The following is a 27,591-nucleotide window of genomic DNA, read 5'->3' on the forward strand; positions in this document are numbered from 1 at the left end:
CCATCCTCAGCCCTAACCCTCAGGCGGTCCAAGGAGACAGCTGTTCTTGCTGCCTCTGGGGTATGCTTGTCATTTTAATTATCTCCATCGACCTAGGCTATCAGCCTCCAAAATGCATTGCAACAGGAAAGAAAACAGATACCAGACGAAATTAATGAAAGGTGCAGATCAACTGCAGCTATTTGGTGTTTTTTTTTAGCCAAACGCTCTTCAGCAGGTGGGCGCTCCGATCACGGGAAATTCTGTAAATAACAATTTGGCGGAGTGGGATGGTTGGTGAGACGAGCTCTGGCTCCTGAGCAGGCACTTAGTTCCTTTGAAGCAGGTTTGGGTCAGTAATGACTCACTCCCACTGCACAGCTGTCCTGGTCACCCCATAATTAAGCATGATAGAAACCACCTCGCGTCACCTCACTGATGGAACCAGCCCCACAGGAACTCCTCCTCCTTCCCGGTCCTCACCAGGTGTGGGAACCACCCAGTGAAATGACATCTGAGCCACAGAGTCACCGAACTCGTTTAGCATGGCAAGGAGTCCGAGGCTCTGCTGGGCCCCTGTCCTGAGAGGCATTCGGCAAGTCCCAGGCCAAGGCTACACTGGCAGAACCCCAGGGTCTCCCAAAGGGGTTTAAGCTAAAGCACTTAAATTCAGGTAGATTTTTCTTCCGATTAAAGGCCAGCCTGCTACACTGAACTTGGTGACCAGGGCTGCTGTCAACACGGGAATCACCCAAGCAAGTGTCTACTGTCCACCCAGCTAAGGCACGAAGGTTTTCTGCCAAATAAGGTCATTGCGACAGTCTGCCCCACGCCCTCCTTCCCTGAGTCGGGGGGGGGGGGGGGAAGACACCCCAGGGGCCGAGGGAAGTAAGGAGTCCAGGGTAAGCATTTCTCATTCATGGTTTCTCGCATCACTTTATAACATCACCAGGGAGCAATGTCTCGAGGTTTCCTTCTGCAGCAGCTTCGGAGAAAAACAAGACGCAGGACCCTGGGAGGCTTCACCATCACCAAGCTGAGCCTGCTGCGGAGGCGGTGGCTGCAGGCAGAGGGGTCTGGCGTCTGTCCACAGAGCGGGACATAAATCCTGCAGGCGCTGTCAGGGTAACCTGATTACTCTTCGCACAGACCCAACCCATCGATCCACACAGGAAGCCGAGCACTGGCCCTGGCGGGGGAGGGGCCCGGGTGTCTGGGCTGGGCCCAGGCCTCTCCTGCAGGAGCCAGTGATGCCAGAGCGGAGGGGGGAGGTTTGAAAAGACTGTTCCAGAACAGCACTTCACCTGCCTACAGGGCTCGGTATCTTGTTAAGGTCCGGGTTCTGAATTCTGCGTGTCTCACCGGCTCCCAGGTGAGCCCGGGCTGCTGGCCTGGGGACCACGCTTGGAGTGGCACTGGCGAGGATGTTCATCTTCCTCCCACGTAGGGCTGAAGGGCTGTCCAAGTAGGTGCGTGGGGCTGCAGCCTGGTCCCCATCTCACTCGAGGCTGTGTGGAGAGGAGGGGAGAGCTCCCGCCTCCTGGGAGCCTCCTGGATTCCCATGGAAGTGCGCGAACGCAAGGCGAACCTTCCCCAGCCCGGAGTTGGACGGCCGGGCAGTGCGTGGACACGTCCCGGGTGCGTGCAGGCGCAGCCTGGGCTCTGCATCACCCTTGTCCTCCCACGCCTCAGTTTCTCCTCCTGAAAAATGAGGTCATTCATCTCCTTCTGAGAAATAGGGTCATTTATAAGGTTTCTTTCCAGCTCTGAGATTCTATCATTTTATCACTCTTTCATTTATCAAAGTAGCCAAATTCAGGACTTTCACGCAAGGGGACTGTTGACCCAGCAAGAACCTGCAGTTCTCTGTGTGATCAATAGCTTCAGCTCCCGGGAAAGCAGTCTTAGTAATCCCCGGGAAAACCTGATGAGGCCACACCAGTGACAGGAATGCCAGGAGGTGAGATCAGTGTCCAGTGCCAGGAATCAGTCCCGACGGCTACCCCACCCCCCGGAATGTCACCTGCCCTTCTGGCAAAGCCACTACAGCACGCTGGCTGCAGGGCTGACAGAGTCGTCTCTGTGTTTTCATTAACATCTAGTTGGTATACAAATCATATTTATAACAGCTTTGCAACACAATTCAAGGACGAACCAAAATACACAGATGGGCCCGCCCAGGTAATACAGAGAGAAAATGCTGAGGCTGCTGGGAGCTTCTGGGGCTATTTAGAGGCATATGCCCAAGTTTAGGAAAATCTTACAGAGACAGCAAGTCTGGAAAGGATCCATCTAATTTCCAGTCTCAGTGCTCGATAAGGCTGAGGAGGTTCCTAACGTGATAGAACATTCTGGACACTTTCTGTCTCTGTTATTAAAGATGGTCAGCTCTTTGGGTCAGTTTCATTGGCAACTCTTTGACACTAAGGCACAAAGTATGTGTTCCTCTTTGACACTGTAATTCATTAAACAGATAATAGAAATACCTACTATGTGTCAAGCACTGTTTCGCTTTCCAGTCACACCTTGACTATGAGATTACCCGGCTTGCTGCAATTCAGTTGCAAAATTCATTTCCCGAGAGGTGAAAAATATTTAGAATTAACTTCCTAATGGAGATTTATATTTTGATCAAAGATGAAGAACCACTGATTGTCGAATTCTGAGCATGTGAAACCAAACCACATTTGGTCACAACTGCAGCCCGATTCTGATCACTTGACAAGGCCCTGAGGCAGCTGCAGGTCCCGTGGACTGATGTTTCAAGCTGAGAACTGGCCTCAATGTGTCTGGTGGATTCCAAAGACAGCCCTGTGTGTTCACAGAGGAAAGGACTGCCTGGTGTACGGACGCTGCTCGCAGTGAGGGTCAGCCAGCCACCAGGCAGGGACCCATCTAATGTCAAGGACTTGGGAAGGCAGTGGAGAGAGTGCCCCACCCCTCCTGTGTGGTGTTAAGCTCAGGAAAAAATTTGCCAGCCTCATCTTCCTGGGGTGTCCAAGTTACTCAATGTTCACTTTCATTTATTAACAAAAGAAGCAGATATTTACGCAGTACAAGGCAAAACTATTAAGCGCTTAAAAATGGGACACGGGAACTCAGAGAAATTCGGCACATGGAGCCAGGAAGGGGAGTTCTCTTTCTAAGAGCACAGACTCTGACCTGTGAGTGGTGCCCCCTAGAGGAAGGGGCGTGCGATGATGCGTAGCTGCAATAGATGCACACTTGGGGAAACATAACAGTGGATTTGATCTTGAAAGGGTCGCTTTAATTATTTCTTATGCCTCTAATACAGAAAAACTTCAAGAAAGATATATTTAAAAAATGGAACAAGGAGGTGTGTTTTCAGGACCAAAAAAACCCCACATAATTTTATTAAAAGTCTTGCTTAAATTCACTGGATTAAATAATCTAAGCCAAAGTGGCTTCACTCCAGTTTTTTTTTTTTGCAAGCCATTACTTATAATGGTTATGTGATTTCTCAATATTAATTGTTTAAAAATACATTATTATACCTTAGTTCAAGAAATAATTCAGTCTTATATTACTTTTCTAAGCCTTTCTTCAAACTCTTTGGCATCTGATTTCATTCTGCTTCTTAGCTCATTGCCACAGTCTAATACATCAGGGACAAGCCAATTTTAGGATCAGCCAGTCCATTAGCAGTCACTGATGCACGGAGAACATGGTGAAGAACAATCTCAGACATTCCGGAACATTTGCTATTCTGTCTTTGTCCACCTAAGACACCAGGGTAGAAGATTTCAGTATAGTCCCCAAATGCTTAATACTCCCCCAAAGACTGTGCCATAACAATACTACCACTGGGATAATTCAAAAGGGTAGGTATAGGACGAAAGGTCAAAGTCCAATCTTTCATTTTCCTTAACAGAGCTGTGACCTGACGCCTTGGCCCCTGATTTATGACTAGGTGCGGCTTTCAGATGAACTGAGGGACACCCTCCTCCCACTGGCAGCTGGAATACTGTTCCCTTTGTATGTGGCTGACACTGTCCTGCTGTCATGAACAGGGTCTAAATTTCTTTTTTAAAATTTCTTCTTTTAAAATTTATTGATTTTAGATAGAAAGATAGACAGATATAGAGAGAAACATCGATTTGCTGTCCCACCCACTTATGCAGTCATTGGTTGATTTTTTTTTTAAGAGACATTCTCATTGCCCTTTAAAAACCCACATAATTTTATTAAAACTTTAAAAAAAGTGTTTTGTTTTTTTTAATTGATTTCAGAGAGAGGAAGGGAGAGGGAGAGAGAGAGAGAAACATCAATGATGAGAGAATCATCAATTGACTGCCTCCTGCAAGCCCCTTATTGGAGACCAAGCCCGAAACCTGGGCATGTGCCTTGACCAGGAATTGAATCCACAACCTTGGTGTGTTGGGATGACACTCTAACCAACTGAGCTACCCAGCCAGGGTGAGGGGCTGTATCAAATAGCAGCTGAACCCACTGACTAATTAATGTCATAAAAAAGTGGCTTTTATGAAATACTAATATAAGAAACAGGCACAATTTGTTTACCTGCATGTTTTGGTAAAACTGTTAGTGACATTGTTCTACTGTGTGGTGCCTAACGCTGGGTGTTCAAGTGGTAACTCAGAGATTTTAGTGCTTGGAAGGAGGTTTTTAAAATCCTGACAAGTTAGTTGTGTATTCTTTTATAACAACTAAACTGTCCATACCCAAATTGTATTTTCTTTTCTCTTTCCTGCATGTGCCGGGCTGGAAGCTCAAAGCCATAATTATCCTTCAATTACAGCAATTACTGTAGCGTACATCTTTCTTCCTCTCTCTGCACCAGCCCCAATTACAAGTGTTTGATTTTGTACATTTTGAAGAGTCTTACATAAGTGCCTTTATTGTAACAACTTCAACATTTCTTAGAATCAAATTTTAATTTCTAAGCATGGCCTACGGGAAGCTTTATATGTCATTTCCATGGACTAGTCCCTCATAGATGTAAAAAGTTTTCAGTGTGCAGATTAGGCTTCAGGAGAAAATATGTTTTTAAAAAAGCAACAGATGAGAATAGGAAAAAAGAAGGAAGGAAGAAAGAGCAAAAGACTTCCCCGCTGAATTAACCTTTGGGGGCATCCGTCCTGATCGTGGAGGAAGCAGTGAGAGAAGTGTCCAGGTGACGTGAGATGAGAGGCAAAGGCCGAGATGACTCAAACCAAACCAGCTTTATCTTGAAGGCTGTTGAGAATTATTAGATCCTTTGCATCAGACTAGGGTTTTCAACCCTGGCTGTACATTAGAATCACTTGGAAACTTTTGACAATATACCAATGCCCAGGCCTGACCCCAGAAATTGGCTTAATTGGGCAAGGATGGGGGTCTGGACATTGACATTTGTAAATGTGTCCCTAGGGCATCTGAATAGACCGGGCTGAGAATCCCTCGGCTCGATATTTATTCACACTTCTAAACCCTTCCCTGGCCAGTGCTGCTTCTTTCTTAGAGTAACTTGAACATGGCAAGGTCGGGATGTGACCACATAAAATGGATACAGCTCTTGTTCCCCTCGCCACACACGTGGGTGCTGGGAACCACAGAAACCGAGCTCTGTGCACAGGACATCCTCAGGACCCTGGTCAAAACAGGGCATGTATGGAGCGTACCTCAGAAGGTGGTATCTGGACGTGCAACAGGAAGACTAAAAGTTAGAATCCATGGACAGTGAGTCAGGTTCTTTCATTGTCCGCTATATTATGTCCACATATTTTTTTCTGTAGCCCTCAAAATGCTAATGTGAAAGTTGACTGGCTAGACATAATTGATTGGATAAAATAAAACAGCATTTTAAAAAAGCATTTTCAAATATAAAAATTTCAACCAGAAATACAAAACAATCTCAGGTCTGTTATTGGTTCTCACTGTTTTTAGGTTGCATGTCGAAGCTGATCTAAAATACATTCATTGTGCCTCCACTTGCAAAATGACCCATTACTCTTGAGGTAAAGAGTGTTCTAGAAACCAGTACATTATTATCACCATACTTTTCTCAATGCTTTAGGCTTCTTAAGCTTCTCTCTCGCTCTCCGTTGCTTAAATAAATGGTCACAATACACCTTGTTCAGCTCCGTTTGACAAACATTTACTGAAGGACTCCCGTGGGCCAGGCAGGCCCAACCCTTACAGCCTCAGCTAGTTCCTTAGTCTCCTTGGCAATGACCTTTCAAGCCCATGGGTGTTTTCTCTCCAGCTCTTGAACATGTCAAGTTTGTCCTAGCCTTGGATCTTTTATGCTGTTTATTTTCAGTTTATTACACAGCTGGTTCCTCTTTCATTTTTTCTGTTCTCTTCAAACATCATGTTCCCAAAGAAGCTTTCGCTGACCAACCATGCTAAAGCCCTCAGGTCTAAGGCTGTACCACCCTGAAAGCACACAATCTTGTCTGAAGCCCTCTTGTCCACCCCCAACCAAGTCTTGATCCCAGGATCCCCTCTTCTTTTCCCGTTACCCTTGCACAAAAGCATCCTAGTTATTGGTCTTTGTGTTTATGGTTGCACAATGCCCTCTAGGATATAACCCTGTAGAATATAACGAAGTGAATGAATGCATATCTTTGCAGTCTTACCAAGAATAGTTCCAAATATAGTCTTATATTCTTTTTTAAAAATTGACTTCTAGAGAGAGAGGGAGAGAGGGACATCAATGTGAGAGCGAAACATCAATCTCCACCTCCTGCACACCTCTTACTGGGGATCAAGCCTGCAACCCAGGCATATGCCCGGACTGGGAATCGAACTGGTAACCTTTTAGTGCCCAACTGGGCCATGCTGGCCAGGGCATACAGTCTTGTATTCTTTAAGGCTGAAACTACGATGTTAATAGAAAATAAATGAGTGTGTATGTTGCCATTTTAACCTATAGTTCCCCACACAAATGCACATGTTAGGATTTTAATTAAACCCACAGAGCCAGCCACTCTGCAGAGAAAGTGATTTGCACTGTGTACCTCGATGACCTCTGGCTGGCTCTCAGCTTCTGCCAGAGCAAGCTTCTCCACCTGCAAATCTTGCAATCCTGGCTGCTCCTCTCGGCCCCCAGCAGGAAGCAGCGAGACATTACTGTCTGACATTGCACTTCCAACCTTCTGCTGAGGTTTCTGTAGATCACTTTATTGGTGTTGTATAGCACCATGTTTGCTTGGCATAGGGTCTTCATTCCACCATGGAAAAGTTTGGGGGTCTCTTGCACTGTTCATTCCCGTGCATGTCTGGCTCGGGATGGGAACTACATTTCAAAAAGCATCCACTTAACGTTGGTGGATTTATTACAGCCTGGGAGCTTTGGTCAGTAATCTGACCCTAGCACTGTTACCACATGAGACTAACAGTACTGGCTACCAAGGCAGCTGTAATGTCTTCGGCATGAATCCTACTGACAGACGGAATAGACAGTTGGACACGACCTCTATTTTGAGGCACTTCTGTTTGGTCTAGACCAGCACTTCAAGCCATATTGAGAGCACATTCTGCCAGCCTTCCAAGTGTGTGCCTGTTTGCATGTCGGCTCCATCAGTGTCTTCATACCCCAGGGATCCATTCAGTGCAGAAAAGGGTATCTGACATGGCCATCGATGTCCGTTACCCTCGTGTCTTGTGAAACACGCATAGTTTAGTGCCCTGGCCCGGAAAAGCCACCTAACATATTCCTTCTCTGCTTTCCTTGTTATTTTAACAAAATCTTTATTCAAAAATGTATCTAAAGAAGAGTCTGTACCCTTTAAAAGCTCAATGTAGCTCAAACACTTAAATGCACAGCTAATATCTGATTATTTCCCTTTGTTAGTTAATTCAAATGATGAAACGCCATCAGCAGCGATGTCAGGATCGGCTGCTTCAAATGCTGGAAGCCGCGGCATATGAAGTTCTAAGAGACAGCAGATCCTGCTTTAACCAAATCCAATATGTATATATTTGTGTTTATAAGAGTGGTATTGTGAAATCATATAAATGTTTTATAAAAAATAGTATTTTAAAAGATGATCAATTCGAATTTGTTTAAAATATATTCCATTTCAAATAAAAGTCTCTGTGAAGTTTACAGGATCCGAGGTAATGCAGGCAGCAGGCTGTAAACAGTCACAAAACCAACTCAGAGCCAACAATTATTTCTCAGCCATGACCATCCAGGGCTGTTCAGACTCTCAGGTTGGGGCTGAAGGGAAACTGTGTGGTGGGTGTGTCAGGATGAGGCCACCTGAGCCCACGAAGAAATCTCAGTGCCATGAAAGGGGGTGTGTGAAGCAGGAGGGGCACTAACTGTGAAATCTTGTTGCCAAAAGTGTGAACCTGGCCCAGCCGGGCGTGGCTCAGCAGTTGAGCATCGACCCAGGATCCAGGAGATCGCGGTTCGATTCCCGGTCAGGGCACATGCCCGGGTTGCGGGCATGGTCCCCGGTCAGGGGCGCGCTGGAGGCGGCCGATCAATGACTCTCGTCATTGATGTTTCTACCTCTCCCTCTCCCTGAGATGAATTAAGACATATATTTTTTAAAAAGTGTGAACCTGAACTGATTATGCCTCTAGATATAACCACCAGGCTTTATTTTTTTAAACCTCTATCACTTACATGATCCAATAACAATCAAGGATTTTGTCTCCCTGTGTCACTGAACTGCCATTCACAGGACTGTGAGGTCTGTGTTAGTTTTTCTATGTGTCTATCTACGCAAAAAAGAAACCTTAGAGCACATTTTCTATGTGCAACATGTATAACCATCCACCCATGTGTCAATGAAAACATCACTGTGTCCCGAGTAAGGAAATGAAATAACAAGCTGTGGTGACCACACATTTGGGTGAGAAGACACACCCAGAGCTCTGCCCTCTTCCTGGTGGTGAGATTTTGGGATTTTTGTTCTTTGAGGTTCAGTCTGAGGCCCTTTTCTTACATTGCATCATATTTAGCTGGCTCTTAGTTACACCATAGCTTTAGTTCCCTTTGGGTGGTCTTGGCCCCCATGTGTATCTGCAGCCCAAACCTCTAAACTGAGGTCTCGACCGAAGGTCCAGCTGCCACCTGACCCTCCCCTGGGACGGCTCCAGGCCTCGGCCTCAGTGTGCACCAGGCGGGACAGCCCATCTTCCCCTGAACAGAGTCCTCCTCCAGGCTTCCTCTCTGTGAACGGTGTGCCCTTTACTAACTGCACGAGGTCACACCCCAGATCCTCCCATTTGTCACCCTCTCAGCCGGCCCCCCATCTAACCCGGCAGGCCAAGCACCCTCGACCTCTTGGGTGACTGTCGAATCCATCTCAGCGCGTCCCTACCTCTGTACTCCAGGGTCCACCCCTGGGCCAAATCACCAGCATCTCTGGTCTTGGCGACCGAATTTACACGGCTGCCCTCCAGTTCCTTCTTCCAACCCCGGCCATAAGGGTCTTCTCAAAAAAAATCAAAAAATCTGATCACACCAAGCTCTCTGCTGAAAACCCTCTCACGGTTTCGCACTGTTCAAAAGATAGACAGGGGAGTCAGGCGGCTTTGCCTCCCTCGGTCGCCCTGCTCTCCTCGCTCACTGTCCCATCCCGCTCCCCGCCTCCTTACCCGGGACCTCCTCCCTCAGACCTGCCCCCAGGGGCGGGGCATTCACATGCCCAAGGTCACCGCTCAGGGCTACGCGTTTCTCTCTTTCACGCCCCATTTCCCTGTGTCCTCTCATTTACGTGAAGGTTTGCCTACCGTCTGTCCCACCCACGAGCCTGTGCGGAAACCCTGCCATCGGCACACTCTATTCTGTCATCGGCGGTGCGTGGTGATCTTGCGGGATCCAGACACCCTGCTTTGCCTGTGTTTGCTTTTGTTGCCATACTAAGGTGTGAGGTATGAGGTCTGCTTTAAAGGAGGGCCCATTTGCACTCTTTGTTTCTATAAAAGCCCGTTACTATAAATCACATAATTGTTCCAATTTCTAGTGTAATAGCATTTAATTACTTTATGAACTTTCAAGTTCAAAGTTATGCAAAACTGAAATAGCACAAAATATGAACTAATATGGACATTAAAAAACATATTATATCAGCCTGACTTAGCCCTTTTTAGAGCAGACAAAAGAAAGAGACAATGGTCAAAGCATTATTAATAACACAGCGGACGTGCCGGGTGAGAGTCTGACCGGGGTGGGATGAACCCTCTGGGTTACGTCACCCAGGCCCGGGCTCACCTCCAGCCTGAGTCATCGCTTGTCCCCACTCACCTGAGGGCCTTCTCCATCCGCCCTTACCCCACAATTCACACCAGCTATTATTATTACTTCACTCTTGGGTAATACTTTTGAGTTTATCAAACATGTTCACGGATTTTACTATTTGAGTAGCTCAACAATCTCATGAGAAATTTAAGGCAGGGATATTTTATTTTATTTTTTAAATCATTACTGGCGTTTTACAAATGAGAAAACAATAGGAGGGAGAGATGAAGTGGCCGCCTGAGACCCAGCCCAACCCAGGAAACAGCAGAGCCCTGACTTCTACGCTAAATCTTATATTCTGTCCTCATTACACAGCATATTAGAAAAAATGTGGTTCCATACAAAGTGAAGGTCTCACCAGCAAGCCAGGAAGGTGAAGACCACACAGTCACCACAGTCACAAGCTCCAGCACCACGGGGACCAGGCGAGTGCTGCACACACCGAGGCGGACAGCTGGGCATTAACCACATGGAAATCGTTTCTCTTTCTCAAAGAAACTTTTTAACTCTACCTGAAGAAAACCATAACACAAAAGCAATGAGAAATGGTGATTGAAACTCAACTTGATGGTTGTGGGGTAATAGGGCAGGGTGGAGACTGAGGCAAACTTCTATTCCACACCCACCAAGTTGGATGTTGGTTGCAATTCTTTTATAAGACATGACATCTTCTACAAGAAACAAAGTTCTAAAAGGTGAGAGAATAGGGACCCATTAATCAGAGTCAGCTTGTGAGAACTTGTGTAGATACTACAGTTGTATGAGACAGAACTAGCATTTACGGTTAATTAATCACTTCAAGTTTGTGGGATGAAATCGGTTATGCTTACTGGATTTGTGGACGGCTTTCATTTGAATAGGGTTTCCAATAGCATTCAAGACATGTGCTTAATATAAAATGTTTAATATACTGTACATCCTTTGCAGAAACAAATATTAAAAACTTTAGAATGTCCAGGGATCTTTGAGATCTGGTCCAACATACTTGCCTTTAATTTTTATTTATTAAAAAAAAATCACTGCAGTAACATAAGATATTTTGCAAAGGGAACATTCTCTTATCTCGGGTCCAGAAAACTGTATACAACTTCTAGTTTGGCAAACAAATGTTGAAAAATGTGGAATTCCCCCCCAAAGACGTTATATATAAATAGAGTCATCCAATTTCGGAAAGCAAGGCCCAGATGGTCCATCAGTATCAACAAAACCCACTTCCCTTGCCAATACGAGTTTCATACACAGAAATCACTCTCGGGCACGCAGAGACAGACACACCAAGTCTGCGAATACTTATTCCCATATGCTAGGTACCGGGTTAGGTACTTCATTACCCGACCCATAGAACATTACTTTAAAAACAAACACTGAGTGTTCAAAATGAACCATTTCCTCTTTGTGGTAGAGGCACTGAACGGCGCTGTCTACAGAAAGAGTGGCCTGCATGTGTGTTTTAGAGTGAAATACCGAGGAGACTACAGATGTGGCCGCAGGCTTGAAAACAGATGCAAGGCATCAGCTTGTGTTGGGTAACCTTGGACATTTTAACTTACAGTCCCCTTTTCTTTCTGATAACCTACATTTCTGGGAACCTACGTTTCTGGGATTTGATATTCGTGCGGTTGTTAATGACGCGATGACTACAGGTGTGATGGGACTGCCGCGTAAACACGTGTCTCTGTACGGTTATCGATGAAATCAGGAACTGAGGCTTACGGGCTTTCAGCCGCCAATGCCCGCCCCATCCCCAACCCTCAGAGAGGGAGAGAGCCACAGGGGTGAGGACAGGAGCCACGGATCTTAATCACCCTGCCGCAAGGACGTCCTGCGATTGCGCACAGGACTGCAGCACAGCGGGAAGTCAGGGCCTGAAAGCGGCTTCGATCTCTCAGGGGCCTCACCGGCTGGGGTCAGGCAGAGCCCAGTGACCATCTGAGGCGCCTCTGAGAAGCTTCAAAGTTCCACAGCTGTAGGAAGCAGCCGCCATCCTTAGCACACGTTTGCCAGATTTCTACACCACACACCCTTGAATGGCCTTTGATGTTTTTTCATTTCAAAGAAGAGAGTTTTTTCTGACCCACTTCACATAGCTGATTAGAGATATTCTAGCTGCCAGATAAAGAAATCTCCGCTGAACCCAGTTTATGGGCTCCAAGGGGAATTTGTGGATTAATCTTGAACTCTATGGGGTTTGGCGGGTTGGGTGAAAATACATACAACACAACAGTGAGAGAAATCAATAAAGATTTATTAAGGTTTTCATTCTTTGCGTAGATTCAGAAAAGGGTTCTGACCCATTAAAAAGGCCTTTGATATTTTTAGAGTCGAATCATTGTGCTTTCTGGTCTCTGGGCATTTTCTTGAGTTGACCTTTCACATTAATTAGGTGGGTTTTTCTCCTGGACAGCCGTGGAGACGGCGGGCTGCCACTGCCAGGCTCTGCCAGCCTCATCAGGTGAGGACACCTGAATTCTGTGCCAGGGTCCACATGCGGCGAGCTTTCCCTACATCCATGGTCCTTCACAGCAGAGAAAAAACAGCATCTGACCTTTGTGTGCACCACGCCGAGCGTCATCTGAGACTCCGTAACAGTCAGCAATTAAAAATGTGGCTGAAAATCTGATTTCTAACACATGTAAGGAAAACCTAAGCTATATGGTCAATAGTTTTTTATTTACTGAACACCCACTGTTTGCAGGTAGTTTTTAAACTTGGAGCTTCACCTAGAAAATTCAAGTTAACCTTTCACTTACTCTTCATAAAATTGTGAGCTACAGGTAGATGTGAATGGTCACAGTTCTCCCCCTTTGTATCTTCACTCCTTGCACTGTGACTCTGCAGGTCCTGCAGGCAGGAAATGTCTATTTCTCTACCCTGAATTCTCCGCTGGCCTTGTCACTCGCTTTGTCCCGTGGACTACAGTGGAAGCAACAGAGTGTCTACCCTGAACCTCGACCACAAGCTTTGCAAGCTTCCACTCTCACTCTCAGCACCCAGGCTCACCTGCTGGATGAGGGACATGGGGCACAGGTGCCCTCACTGTCCCCCAACAGTCAGCCAGTGGCCGGAGCAGAGACCCCTTGCTGACTGCCGGCTGACCACGACACACACGAGAGGCAGCCGGAGGCCAGGAGAGGCGCGGGGCTGAGCCGCCCACCCCTACACCCACAGAATCGGGCGAGCTCAATGGCTATTGTTTTAAGTTGTGAAGCGGCGGGGTGTTTGTCTGGCAGCCAAAGCTACCTGACGCTAAAGGTGTGGCTCTCTTCACTATATAGACAGAGGCACAGAAAGGCCGTAACCTGGCCGGGTCACCGGCGGCAAGCGGCGAAGCTGCCAGGCTATGGCGGCTGCCTCGTGGGCCCACACTCTCTGTCGCTTCATGGCACTGACTCTTTTGGACAGAAATGAAAAAGAACATGTGACGTGCTGGGTCCTCCTACATACTCTGTGCTGGGTGTGACGTATTTCCTACGTTCAGGGAACTTACAATCTCCATTTTGTTTTTCACTAAAGAAACTGCAATTTGACTGTTTTGCTCATGCAACTGCTCTTACCTAAAAATGTTAAAAAAAATACGTTTTTATTTACTTTCACCTTTGAAACCTTCCTCGATGTCCCAAGACAGAAGTAGGATTTCCCATGTGTGGTTGATGGCAAAAATAACCACAATTACTCACTCCTTCCTTTACCTTCGCCCTTTGTAATGAAACTTTTCTGTGCCATGTATCAATAGATGAAATCTATTTCCTTAGCCCTTGAATCTAGCCTGGACGTGTGACTTGCTTTGGCCAAGGAATGTGGCAGAAGGGATGGTGCACCAGCTCTGAGACAGGGACGCAGGGGCCTTGCACACTTCCCTGCCTTCTCTGTTATGTGAGCCAGAGGAGGCCAGCCCTGTGAAGGACGGGAGGGCACATGGACGACAGCTCCATCAGCCAGGCTGTCCCAGCTGGAGCCCAAGCCACGTGAGAGCCCAGCCAAGATCAGCAAAGCCAGGCCACCGCCGAGCTCTGTGGCACATGGAAGCTTGGCTGACACCAGAGGAAAGGCCCAGTGGAGTCCAGCCTAAATGACCAATTACAAAGTCACGAGCTAAATGAAGGGCCATGTTAGGCCACTAAGCTTGTCATGAAGCAAAAAGCAGGATACAGCCCTGGCCGGTGTGGCTCAATGGTTAGAGTGTCAGCCTGTGCACCTAAGGGTGGCAGGTTGGATCCCCAGCCCCAGGTCGGGGCGTAGGCGGGAGGCAACCGGTCAATGTGTCTCTCCCACGTGGATATCTCCCTCTTTCTCGCTCTCATTCTCTCTCTGCCTCACTTCCACTCCCTCTAAAAACCAATGGAAAAAATAGCCCCGGGTGAGAGTTAACAGCAACAGCAAAAAGATAATGGATACAGATGCTTTGTGCTCTTCTGGCATTTTACAGCTATTTTTGAAATAGCACGTATATTTGCTAAATGTTTATTGAATGAATGAATAAATGATTAAGTATCCAATTACAGTGAGAGAGTTTCCCTAACAGAACAGAACTCTGGCTGCTTATTTTGAAGCGAACAGCTTCTGTCTTTCCTGGCTGTGAGACAGTGATGCTAGCATGGGCCCTGATGCGTACCAGGCATGCTCCACAAGTGCTGGCTCTCAGCGATCCTGTACGTGAACGAAAACGCCCCCCAAGCCCCCAAACCCCTAGATCAGAAGCCAAAGCAAACACTGGCTTAGGGAAAAAGATTTTCCCTAAATCTTTTCAAAGCCAGGACAAAAATCCCTTGGTATTTGTGAGGTAGAGATTTAGGATAAGGGACATACTTTTTCTTTCTTAATATTGGCAAACTTCTTTCTCTTTGAAAGTCTACCTTCTTTAATTGGACCGTAGCCACACAAGTCACCCAGTTTCAGAGAGGAGGGGAATTCTGTGATAGAAAGAACTGCCCTGGGAGGCATTCCCCTTCTTTGCAAGGCTAGTTCTCAACTTTGGCTGCATATCAGAAGCACTTGGGGAGTTTTAAGAAATGCCTCCAGAGATGGGCTTAATGAGTTTGGGGTACAGCTTGCACATGGGGACTTTTAAAATCCTTCGGAGTGGTTTTATGGCATAGTCAAATTTGAGAACCACTCTTCAACCCTCCCCAGAGCGTTTCCACTGCTCGAGTGGTTATTATTGGGATTAACTTTTAAGGCAGATCTAAGTAAAGTTTCTTTTTTCTATGCCTCTAATCAAAACCCAGCACCCACATACTACAGCTAGGAAATACAAGAAATATAAACACAACACAGAAAATAACTTCTTATGACGCATAATGGCTGGGTCAAAAGGAATTAAAAAGGACACCTGAAACTCATAAAATATTGCATGTCATTGGTAATTAAATATTACAATAAAAAATTTTAAAAAAGGAATTAAGAAATAATTATCAGTTGAGTAACTCGGCAAACATAATATGAATATGTAGTGGGGGCTTGAAAGTCTCAAAGACCTTAAGCATAATTAGGTATTTAAAATTTTATTGTCCTAAATTAAAATACCACATAACACTGTAAATTATATTAAATAAAAAATTCAAACTAAATTGCAATTATGTGTATAATCTAAAAGCACATTAACCTAAAATTTTTGTTTGAAAATATGCCTTATATGAGTCATAACACTTTATCACAGATTAAGGTATAATTTAGTATTTTAATATGACTTTGAGTTCAGATTTAGTGTGGGTAACTAAAAAAAATTGTGGTCTTGTCTTAATGTACAAGTGATTCTCACATGCAACAATATCATTTTCAGGAACTATTTCTTTTTTGGCAGAGTTCAAAAGTGCTGAAAAATGAATAATTTTATGCTATAAACTATATAATCACGCAAAATGCTTTCATGCCAAAATTTCGTCTTCAATGAATTTCATAGCTGCAATCACAAACAGACTTCCAACACTTATTCAGAGAGTCAGAATCTTCCAAACCACAGATTCCCCAAGGGGAAAACTGTGGTTTGACTCTCGGATTTCACAGAAATGGAAAGTGATGCTCAGGAAGGTTAAACAAGTCAAGCAAAGCTCCAGCCAGGCAACGGCTGGGAACGGAGCCCGGACGTCTGAGCCTGCAGCCGCCTCTCTGGAGACGGGCACAGGGGAAGGCCAGCGACGCGAGCTCGAGCCCCACGCCGACACTGGCTGGTGCTCCTGGCCTGGATCCTGCCAACCTCTGCTGCAGGTGGCTGTGTTCACAGAACACCTTGGCCACAGAAGAAATCACTATCCCTTTCCACTCCAGTTCTCATCACAAAACAGGCCGGAATCCATTCTAGCCATTTAATACATTAGTCACTGTACTGTTTTCTAGCCTATTATTAACACTTTACATTAGCACAATACATTTGTTACAATTAATGAACCAATATTGGTACATTATTATTAACTAAAGTCCATACTTCATTCAGATTTCCTTAATTTTTGCTTAATGTCCATTTTTTGTTTCAGGAAGCCATCTAGGATACCACAGTACATGTAGTTTGCTCTATTTTCGTTAGTTCAACACTGTGTGTGTGTGTGTGTGTGTGCGTGAGAGAGAGAGAGAGAGAGAGAGAGAGAGAGATCTCTCTTTTTTTCAGCCAATTAAGGGCAAAATCCTACATATTACTGTTCTCATATTCTCTAATGTAAAAGAAAAAGGCATATGCTAGTGAAGTAACCCAGAGTTTTAATTATGAGACAAACACTGGATAAGAGGAAGGGCAGGTTTCAAAAATTTGACATTTGGAAGGACCTAGAAACTGATTTGTGGATTAACAAAACCTAACAAGCAAGGAGTGGGGCGGAGCCGTGAGAGAATTTAGGGTAACCGAAGGCGGATCCCCTAGCATTACAGCAATGCAGAAGAAAGAAGCAATGTTGTGCAATTTGTCATCATTTACGTTAGGGGAGTCAGCATTTTTACAATCCACAGACATGCAGTTAGAGTTTCCTTGCCAATATTTGTATAAAACATTTTCCAAATGAGACTGATTCATCTTACTCTGAAATGAATTGTTAGATCACAACAGAGAATGTTAAAGAGTTTGCATCCCTTGTAGACATGCCAAACGTTTGACTGCGTGACGCTGTACTATAAATAGGGAAACTCAAACGCTAAAAATGTTCTCTAAGTTGCCAAACATAGTCTTTGGCATCTACTTCCTAGTCCAAATGACTCAGTCTTCCAAAGTTTGAAAGTGAAAGCTACAATTCAGAGCAACGCTGTAGCTACACCAATTAACTAAATGGAAAAGATATTCCACTTAATGTACATTGCTTTGTCCTTAGATCACATCCATTGAAATGCTTCCTTAGACTTTCACTGATGTTTTATTGAAGACAGGCTGGATGGAACTGAAGGATGCCACAGGTAGCTTATTGATTTTTCCTCAACACACGATGGCCTGCCCTGACGTCGGGTTCTAGCGTCTCTCCTTTTCTTGAGGCAGCTCTACTGAGGGGTGTTGGGAGACATTTCTCTCCACCCATTGAGGAAATTCTACACTCTACATCTAGGTTGGGAGAGTCAAGAGAACATTCTGAGAAACCTGCAATAAGCAAATCAATTTAATTTTGTTTAACCTATGTCTCCCAAACATACCCGACCATAAGTAAAATCTTTTTTCTCTTTCAGGGCCATGGCGGGGAGCTGTGCCCATTAACACCTCCCAGAGCACACTGTGGGAAGTACTGGGCTAAGACAAGACCTTGGAAGGCAGCTGTCTCTATCCCATAGCAGGGAGAGGGAAGAGCCATCAGATGTCCATCTTATTGACACATCAGCTGATGAGTGGCCTCTGTCAACGCTGGCAAGTTGGGGAACACTACCGGCCTCAGGACAGTTTAGGTCAAGAAATACAGGGCCCACCCACTGAAAAAGGTGTTGAGGAAAGGGCCAATAATCACCTTTGGCCTTTCTGCAGAGCTGCTGGGGTGACCCCATGCAGGCATGCAACACAGCAGAGCTCACCCTACAGTTGTGGGCTGCGGTGCCTGGGACCCTGTGTTTGCCATGCAGCAGCAATCTGCACCCACACTGAGTTCTAGAAGGACAGAAATGACAACGTCTGCTTCCACTGACAAGGAGTACACTGTTCCCAAATCGACAATGTAACAGAGTGTGTGTACCTGTGTGGGGATGGCAGGGTGTTTCTAGACCCCAAACGGATGTGACAGTCAGGTAAGCTCTGCTGCGGTACAGGGGGTGCCCGTGGTAGGGCGCATGGAGCCCAAACCCTAGACTCTGGTGTAGACGCCCCCAGTCCCAGTGCGGTCCACCCACACTGCCTGTGGGCGTTACAACAGCTACTCCCCTCTCTGAGCTCGGCTCCTCCTCAGTAAAATGAGAATAATAATAGTAATAGCAGCAGTAGGGTAGTCAGGTTGGGTGAATGAATATTTGCAAATTTGCAAATATTTGCCTTGGAGTCACAGATGGGCCAGCAGTCACTCTGCAACACTGCTCAGGCCAGTGTTCGCCTCAAAAGTACAGTCTCCTCAGTGTCTGTTAAATGAAACTGTGTCATGAGTGTTCACTCTAGTTTCCCGCTATTGCTACACATTTCCTTTCATAACAGACACAGGTGCCAGACCTGGCGGGTTACAGGATACAAACGCCCAGACTGGGGGCACTCTGTTCAGAGGTGCACGCTAGCTTAGCTGCCTGGGAGCCCTCCCTTCCTGGCAGGTTGTGGTTATGTGCCATGGGAGCCTGGTTGTCACCAGAACATGCTAATGATCAGGCCTCGTGGACAGTGGTCACGGTGGATTCCAGCAGAACAGGAACAAGAAGGCAGGAAGGGGGAAAGGTTATTGGAGTCACAGATGGGCCAGCAGTCACTCTGCAAACTGTCACTGGGGCCTCCAAGGAGCTCCTGGTGGGGGAGTTAAAGGCTGGTCGCACCTCTGCCTCACCCCCTTTGCCAGCCCTTAACTTGGTTGTTAAAAAAAATCAAATAAGAATTGCTTTAAAGCCAGACCAGATAAATGTACCAAATAGACTGAAACAATAAAGGGAAAGGGAAGGCAGCACCTTGGTTAGTTTTTCTTGTTTTTTTTGGTGTGTTTACTTGAAAGTATCATATAAATATACTTTAAACATTTTTAAAAGATTGTACAAATCCCTTTATAAAAATGTTGTCGAATGCATGATAAAAGACTGAGAAATGGACAAACAGCGCAGCAGATTGCACATGAACGTCACGGTGACGCAGTAACGATCTGCTTCGGGCAGGAAGACGATCCTTCCGCAGGCCACACACAGCTGAAAGGGTGTGCAGTGGCCCATGGCCCACTGTACCTGACATCATCACACCTGGAATTTCAGAAATGTCGTCACTTATAGGAATAATTCTTGTAAAAATATGCAGGGAGTCCTTCTTAATGCCAGCCGAGATTGGGGCAATGATAAATCTCTGAGCATAAGGAGGAGAGGCCCTTGAACTTGGCTGGGGATGGTCCAGCGAACCTGCTCACCGGCAGCCCTGGCCTCCAGTTCACATGCTCTGGCTGTGAACGCCGAGCCTGCAGCCCGGCAACAGCTTTTTCTGCTCCACTGAGATTCACACACACGAACACACATGCACAGGAAGTCCCCAGGCACCGGGGCCATCAGGGACCACACTGTCTCGAGATTCCTGTGCTGGGGAGGGTGGGGGCCTGGGTGAAGGCCGAGCCCTAAGCAGCAGAAACCCTGGCCTCAGCCTTGGTTCCCACTCCTGCTGGTGCAGTTTCCAAGGCCGGTTTGTACGGGGCTTTGAACCTGCGCTTCTACTCTTGCTGCCTTTCAGGGCTAAACACCTGGGCGGGGCACACCCCCCGCACCCCCCCCCCCGCACCCCCCCCTCCCCCCGCAGGCCTGCAGCACGGCCTCACCTGAAGGCACTTCCTGTGCGTGTCTTTTCCTCCAGCCTCGGCGCCCACACTCGCCTCTGCGGGCCACCCAGTGACGTGAATCAGGCATTTTTTACTTACACCGCTGGGAATGTGACGGCACAGCAGTGCTCGAGAAGCCCATGTGGTGTTTATAAAGTGTTTCTACACTGTCCTGAGTCTAAGCCTTGTCACTGCAGGGCCAGGGCAGGCACTCGGCTACCTTACAGACTTCTCTCCTGCCGCACAGGCGCAGCGCAAGGCGAAGCAAACCTCACTTAGGGAAAACTGTTTCCCCAAATTAGACTTGCGTCCACAGTAATGATATGCCGTTAATATATTTTTTTAAAAACCCTCCCTGGTGATGTACAGTTGAGCATTTTGCAGCTCCTCCCTGCTCTGCTCTGTCCTGGTCTGTGTGCACAGATCTGCCAGCCGTCTCACTGAACAATGTCTTCTCTGTTAGAACGGAAACAAGCCGTATCACAAAACCCGCTCTGATGTCCAGCCTCCAGCCCCACCAGCCCCCTCCAGAAAGGACAGCCAGGCTGAGCAGGAAGGCCCCCCCCATCTGAAATCGCCTTCTTCAAGCCAGAGGCCCGTCATGGCAACTGTGTGTCAACTGCCAATCAGGGAAAGTGGACAAGTTTCTTTTCCTTTAAATTGGAGCATATATTTTTGCATTTCTGTGCGTGCGTGTGTGTGTGGGTGTGTGTGTGTGTGTGCGTGTGCTCAGAGAGCTTTATCAGGAGGAAGGAGGCGTTTCATCAGATATAATTCAGGGCTGAGCAAGAGCAGCTTTTAGCTCCAGACTGAGCAGCCCCAGGGGGACGTCACAGAAATGACACAGCAATTTGTGCGAGGATATTGGCAGCTAATTCACGAACACTGGAGCTGACTCTGAATTCAGCTGCTTCTGTTCAGCCTTTATTCCCGCTGAGCTCACGATTCATAGAGGAAGCGCCTGCAGTTACTCCTCCAAAGCGTACAGTGTGACGCTCACAGGCTTCTCTCTGGTGTGTCTGCCTGTCTGTCTGCCACACACACACATACACACACACACACACCTCTCCCCCTCTCCCCCTCTCCCCACTTCCAAACCATAAACTTCATGGAGCATTTGTTACCGACCAATGAAAGGTGTTTTTGTTATAGAAAAACACGGATCTCTTTCACATCTTTCATATTTGCACGTATTAGTTGGTGTAAAATATTAATGATTCACGGTTTTCCCCCTTGCGACGTGACTACAGCATATATTTTATCTTAACCTCTAAAGGGAATCACCTCACTCTTGGCTCATAAAAGACAAAATGCTATTTTTATAATCAAACCACACTGGCTTTGTTTTCATGGATATCTGAGAAAGCATCCCCTTCGCTCCCTTTTCCCACACAGTTCCAGTCTAGCTCAGCGAATGCCCAGATTCTCATGGGGTTCTCCTGGTAACAGTGCAGGGCACCCCAACAGCTCCGCTTTCTCCCCTCCATCGTCTCGCTCTCCTCCCACTCGGGGTTCCCATTGAACTAAACAACAGAGCCTTTGTGCGGTCCCACTGCAACCGGCCAGTTCTAACGACGAGCCCGCTTACTGGTACAAGGGTAATATTTACCTTGGAGGAAACTTTGTCCAAGTAACTATTCACAACTCTGGCAAAGCTGTCCCTCTGAAACGCTGCGGCGAGGGTTCTCTCTTCCTCCTTGGCCTACAACCAAAGAGAAAAAAAAGCTGCTGATGGGTAAAGAATGTGAAAGATACTTGTCCCTTTCATTGTAAAAACCTTAGCAAATTTATGCCAAATGCTGAGCTGCAGAGCCAAGGCTAAACTACTAAGAGCAGTGAATCAAAAGTTTTTCCCCAAATCATAGCCAAGTCAGTATCATCAAGTACACATCAATTACTTGCTCCCTCCATATGTTTCCTAGTTTTATGACAAAGAAATCTATGTGCTTTTGTAGTAATATCAAAATTCAAGGAACTGTTATCTGAATCTGAAGAGCATGCTTTATGCTTTGGGGGGAGGCAAGCTGTGATCGCATTGTGAAATGTCTTATTAAAAGGAGAGTCTCGGGCGCAGCATGAGAGGCGTGACCTGCAGGACACACAGATCTCTTAGAGTCCTGAGATGTTCCTTCATCCATTCCACTGAGGAAATGGGGAAAATGTGAGAAATGGGGGAGACGCAGGGACGTCTTCCCTTCATCTCCCTCCTGACTCGATGGTGACCCTGGGTCCCACCTGTCATCCGTGGCTCTGCTCTGTTTTCAGTGCCCAGCCTTTCCTCTCCAGTCCTCGTCCTGTCCTCTAATGAATATGTCTTGCATTGAACCTCTGCTTTAGGTAAGACACCATGGTAGGCGAGAGGGAAGAGTGGGGAAGGGGAGGTGGAATGAATGAATCAATGAATGAATGCTTTATATTCTAAGGAGAACATCCTGGCTGTTGACTAAGATTCAGAACTTCTCAATTATTTTAACAGACTGAGGTACACCTCCAGGTCTGCAATATAAAATACCGAGGAGCACATGGGCCTGCTAGATGCACACCTGTGATGCTCTTTCCCTCGGACCACAGATGGTCATCTCAGACCAAGCTCTGCCTTCTTGCAGGGTCAGCAGATTATTCTCATTATCTTGAAATTCCTCTACTGCCTCCCTGACGGTTACCAGGCGAGAAATGACTCCCTTGTTGGCTGATGTGTTCAGCTACATTATTATTTTCTGTTTTGGTTTTTAATAAGTCTAAAAATATCAGAACAAGATACACAACTCCAGGTCTTTCCACTGTCAGCCATGCAAACTAAATGGGCAGAGAGACAGAAAGTAAACCAGTGGTTGCCTGGGTTTGGGGACAATGAAGAAGATCGCTAAGGAGACAGGGTTTCTTTTTGAGGTAATGGACATGTTCTAAATCTGATTGTGGAGATAGCTGCATAACTGTGAATGTACTAAAAAACATTACACTGTACACTTTAAATAGGTGAATTGTACGGTATGTGAATTATATTGCAATAAAGCTGTTACAAAAAATAACTCCATGGCATGAGAACATTTTCATGTCAGTCATTTTGCATAAAACTTTTAAAGAAAGATGGCAAACCCAAGTGTAATCTTAGCTGGAATCGCTGGGGTCGTTGCAACGACTTAGGATCCCCAGGCGCCACCGCAAACGGTCGCGTTCTGACGGAGGTCACCTGGATCTAATTCTGCATGGACCAAGGGCTCCTTCAGGTCCCCTTTCATCCATGACTGTCTTTAAGTGTGGACAGCAGCTAATCAGCACAAAAGATTATTGATCCAATCAAATAGAAATCTTCTGCTTTCGATGTTGGTTTCTTTCTCTACTGAATGGAATGTTGGGACTTCTGAAAGCAGGTATCTAGTCAAGTGTGACTGCCCCCCACTGGGTATACTAAGCCAGTGGGATGCCAAGCTCAGCACTACTTTTTTTTACACCCATTTTTTGACTGACAGTTTTCATGAGGACTGTTAGCAGGTTCTTAACAAGGAAGATGACATTCATAAAGAGGCTCAAACAAGTGAACGCTGATAATTCATGTTGCATTTTGCCAACTAACCTGAAGGCTTGTTCTAGCGAAAGTCACTCAGAGGAACTGAAATAGAGTTCAATTTCTTGGTCACTGGGCCCCCGAGGAATGGGATATGCACCTGACAGATGGGCTGGCCCAAGCTCCAGCTGGAATGGCTGGGGAAAGGCCCCGGGAGAGGAGTGCTGTTTCAAAGTCATGTGTTACTGTCCTTTCTGGGGAAGCAGTCCTGACATCCCTGCTCTCTGGGGAGATAAATACAGGGACTTGGTAGCACAGACTCCAAATTCATGTTTGACTTTTAAAAACCATACTTGAGGGCAAGATATCCACTTAATACGAGACTAGAATCATGAATCTCACTTCACGATTCCCAAATTTCAAAGAAATTTACAGGTGGTCTACAAATTAACCCCATTTGATACTTGAACCCTCTCTACAGCATCTGTGACATCCGGTTTACAAGGGCAATGTCAAGAGGACTTGGTTCAACATAAGCTAACAGTACTGAGCACTGAATGGATCACAGGACCTAACACGTAATAGGAACTCAATATTTATTTGCTGATGGAGTGAATTAATTTTAAAAAATTAGAGTAGTCTCCAGGATATTGTTATAATGAAGCTGTTCTCACTGGCAGTCCCTGAAGACAGAGAAAGTAATAGAATTACAGGTTGCTCACGGTCGGTATATTACCACGGCAATACAACACACATTCAAATGCTATCCCAATAAACACTTTCTTTTATCCATGTTGCTGTGGAAACAAACCAGTAAACAAAACTGAGACCTTGAAGGGCACCCAGAAGGAAGTGCTGTTAGATCTGGGTTCGGGGTCAGGAAGGCTTTTCTGTACTCTAGGGGCTTGGTGGCATCAACCTAGTTCAAGTCCTGGTTCTAACTTCTAGAGCCATACAGAACAAGACTGATAGTTTCCTTACATGGCAACCTTTCAAATACTTGAAGACACCTATTTAAAGAAGTCACTTTTTTGTTTCAAAGGATATGGTCTTGGCTATCACCTACCGTAACTCAAAGGAGCACAAAGACTGTAAGAACGGAGCTGGGTCTGGCCAGGCCCACTCACAAGAGCACAGCAGGTAGAGAGTGTGTTCCAGCTACAAAGCTCAACGTAGGGACCAAGCACAGCACCCACTGGACAAAGGTCACCTCGACTTGATGTAGGAAACAGTCTTCACCTGGGTTTTGGTGATGGTGGCCAGGAATTCTCAGGGCAACAGCTATCATAGGAAGGCAAAGCTGTCAGCCGGGAGCAATGAGCTGGTGAGGTCAGAACAGTGGTCCACCACCATCCCGGAGGTCTAGTCAGAGCAGTGGAATCTGGCCACCGGCCAGTGGCTCAGGGTAAGAGCCACAGTTCTCGAGAAGACCTCCTGGCAAGGCCAACACAGATCATGGTACCAAAGGAGATACTCAGCCCAGACAGTTAGACACACAGGAAGAGAAAGAGCTGAAATATGGAAGGTCAAAGAGTAAGTATCCCTGGAAGTCATCCCTGAGATATTAGATTCTGCACCTGTATGGCGACAGAGGCCACTGGGATGCAGTGGAGGCCACCCCAGTGGACAGCACTGAGCAAGACCCCTCTCAGCAGGGAGATGAAAACTTGGCGAATGAGTCCAGCCAGCAGTGAGCAAGACCCTGCTGTAGGCAATGCACAGAGAACGTCAGGGGCCCGTCCCACTGGACTGGGGGAAGCTTCAGCCCCTCAAATATTTCCTGCTTCAGTGAGAATGAATTCCGACTCAGGGAGGGCAGGATGATGGTGTGAGAGGAACACATGGGGGGCCGGGAGAGGCACGATGGGGCTGGCACGCCCGCCGGGGGGTGGTTCTCTTCCCAGGACCAAGCTCAAAGGCATTTCTCCAAATGCAGCAGCTCTTTCCTCGGCGGAGAGCAGAGCAGGACGCTCTCTTCAGTCCAGATATTACTTTTGTTTCGAAAGCCTGAGATCACAGAAGCGTTTCCCACCAGCTACATCACACTGTTGCCACCCACGAATCTTATACTCGACTAACACAAACCTAAATGTCTCCCGTAAGTGATGAAGCTTGGCCGCCTCTCTCCTCACTGCTTTTTGGCGATTTAATTGGTGGTGGTGGTGCTCACATCAGCCCTGTGCCTCTTAGAGCTGGGTCACTGCATTAAATGTCAAGATGTTCTTGAACTTTGTTTCTCTCCTGTGTTAGTACATCAGCCACCTCTCCCAGTCTTGGGCCGCAATGTATTTTCCCCAAATGAGGTCTAATGTTGACCAGGACAGGATTAGGCTCACCTGCTGGAAAACTTCTTATTAATCAGTTCCCTCTGGATACGCTTACCAACCCAGTTATTAATCCAGCTCGTTACACACAACCCCTATTTGTCCAAATGATAAATGTTAGCAATTCAATACCCTTATGGTAACAAAAATCAAACATAGCTATAAACTAACGCATATGGTTTCTTGTTAATCCATCTGAATTCTAGAATGGGTTAAATAAATTGTCAATACAACAGAGATTAACCTCAAAGACGAGACATTTCCTTCCATTAAAATTTCAATATTCAGCCGTTTAAAGTAATCATACAAGAAAATGGTGCGAAATATACTCAGTGGTACCTCAGTGAGACAATGCGCATGGGCCAGGTAACATGGAAAAGCGTAACTCAGGACGCTTCCTCCCCTTGTCCTGGCGTTCTTGTGCCGCTTGGGCTGCACATCTCTCCCTGCTTAGCTCCCTTGTAGTTCCCTCGTGTCCCCCATCCCCAGCTGCTGTTGCTCACACCCGGCCTTCCCTGTGTTTCCTGTGTTAACAGACCTTCCTGACACCGTGCCTCCTGCTTCATCTCTCGCAGCTCCCACAGCTACAACCCTGGTGTACAGAAAGCAACAGTCCGTTAAGAAAGGAGTGTTTTCTGGGGTTTTGTTTTTTCTTTAATAGGAACAGAAACATGGAAGAGGCAAGAAAGGACCGTTCCAAGGGGTGCCAAGGAGAGGCCATTATGAAGATAAAATGAAGGGGGGAAAAAATTAAGCATCAAAAAGATTCCGACCCTGGGAAAAATAATTGCTCTGAAAGTCCTTTTCGGTGGTGCAGTCGAGTGAAAAGAATCCCCTTTCCAAGAAGAACGTATTTTTATTGAGAGCAGGAGCAGCTCCCTGGCTGCAGAGCTAGTTTTTTCTGTCTGCCCTCAACAGGTGTTGCCATGGTAACTGTCCTGCAGCTGGGAAGCGGCCGGAGGTGAGAAAACCTGCAGGAAGGGCAACCTGAGACCTGCTAGCCATTCGTCAGGTGCTGGTGTCTGACAATGATGCTGCAGGGACGGGACAGTGGTCCCCAAGGAGCAGGGAACACCCAGTGGGGGCCTCACTTTATCGGAGGTGCTAACTTATATCTCCACTCCCAGGTAGGTGTGTAGTTTAGCTTTTTGATGACTTTGCCAGGAGTGTGACGTTGCACACTCTTACGTCCGGAAACTTCTAGAAAGGGAGGGTACATTAGTGAATGACTTCCTTATTGCACTTGTACCTCCAGCAGGTAGAACGTCTAGTGACAATTTCTCTGCTTTCTTCCTTCAGATGGAGAAGCTAGGCTTCGCATGCCGTAAATTAGTGAAATAGTTAATTAACAGCTCCTTCTTCCTATGTACAAATACAGCCGAAATCTGCAGCCCTGGTACCAGGGAGAACTTCGAGCCTGGTTAGGACAGAACCCCATTCCTCTGGTCCTCCCTCCACGGCTCACAGCGTTTCGTAGTATCCCATAAACTACCATCCCGAATACGGTAGCACCATGAGCGAAACATGGTAACGACGGCTTCTGAAATGAAAGTCTGCATTTTTAGATCGTAAGCTGTTTATTGGTGCCCCCACTCCCCACCAGGGAGCACACTCCGTCCCTTAGTTACCAAGCTTTTCGTTGTTCAAAGGACCACTCCGCTCAGTAAATAACACGGATTAATA

General features: G+C 46.4%; 1 protein-coding gene across 4 annotated transcripts in view; it reads right to left on the reverse strand.

Moving 5' to 3' along the window:
- PAG1 (phosphoprotein membrane anchor with glycosphingolipid microdomains 1) overlaps window positions 1–27,591 on the reverse strand; it is a 99,108-nt gene that overhangs the window by 23,444 nt on the left and 48,073 nt on the right. For 3 of the 4 annotated variants that reach the window (XR_015715794.1, XM_087825465.1, XM_087825464.1), the window contains exon 2: window positions 21,689–21,781. The exons of the other annotated variant lie outside the window; for it this stretch is intronic. The gene's annotated coding sequence lies outside the window, so the exon portion shown is untranslated. The remainder of the gene's footprint in view (window positions 1–21,688; window positions 21,782–27,591) is intronic. 4 annotated transcript variants of the gene reach the window in all.

Source organism: Miniopterus natalensis, chromosome 16 (genome assembly GCF_054644295.1).
Source record: "Miniopterus natalensis isolate mMinNat1 chromosome 16, mMinNat1.hap1, whole genome shotgun sequence".
NCBI lineage: Eukaryota > Metazoa > Chordata > Mammalia > Chiroptera > Miniopteridae > Miniopterus > Miniopterus natalensis.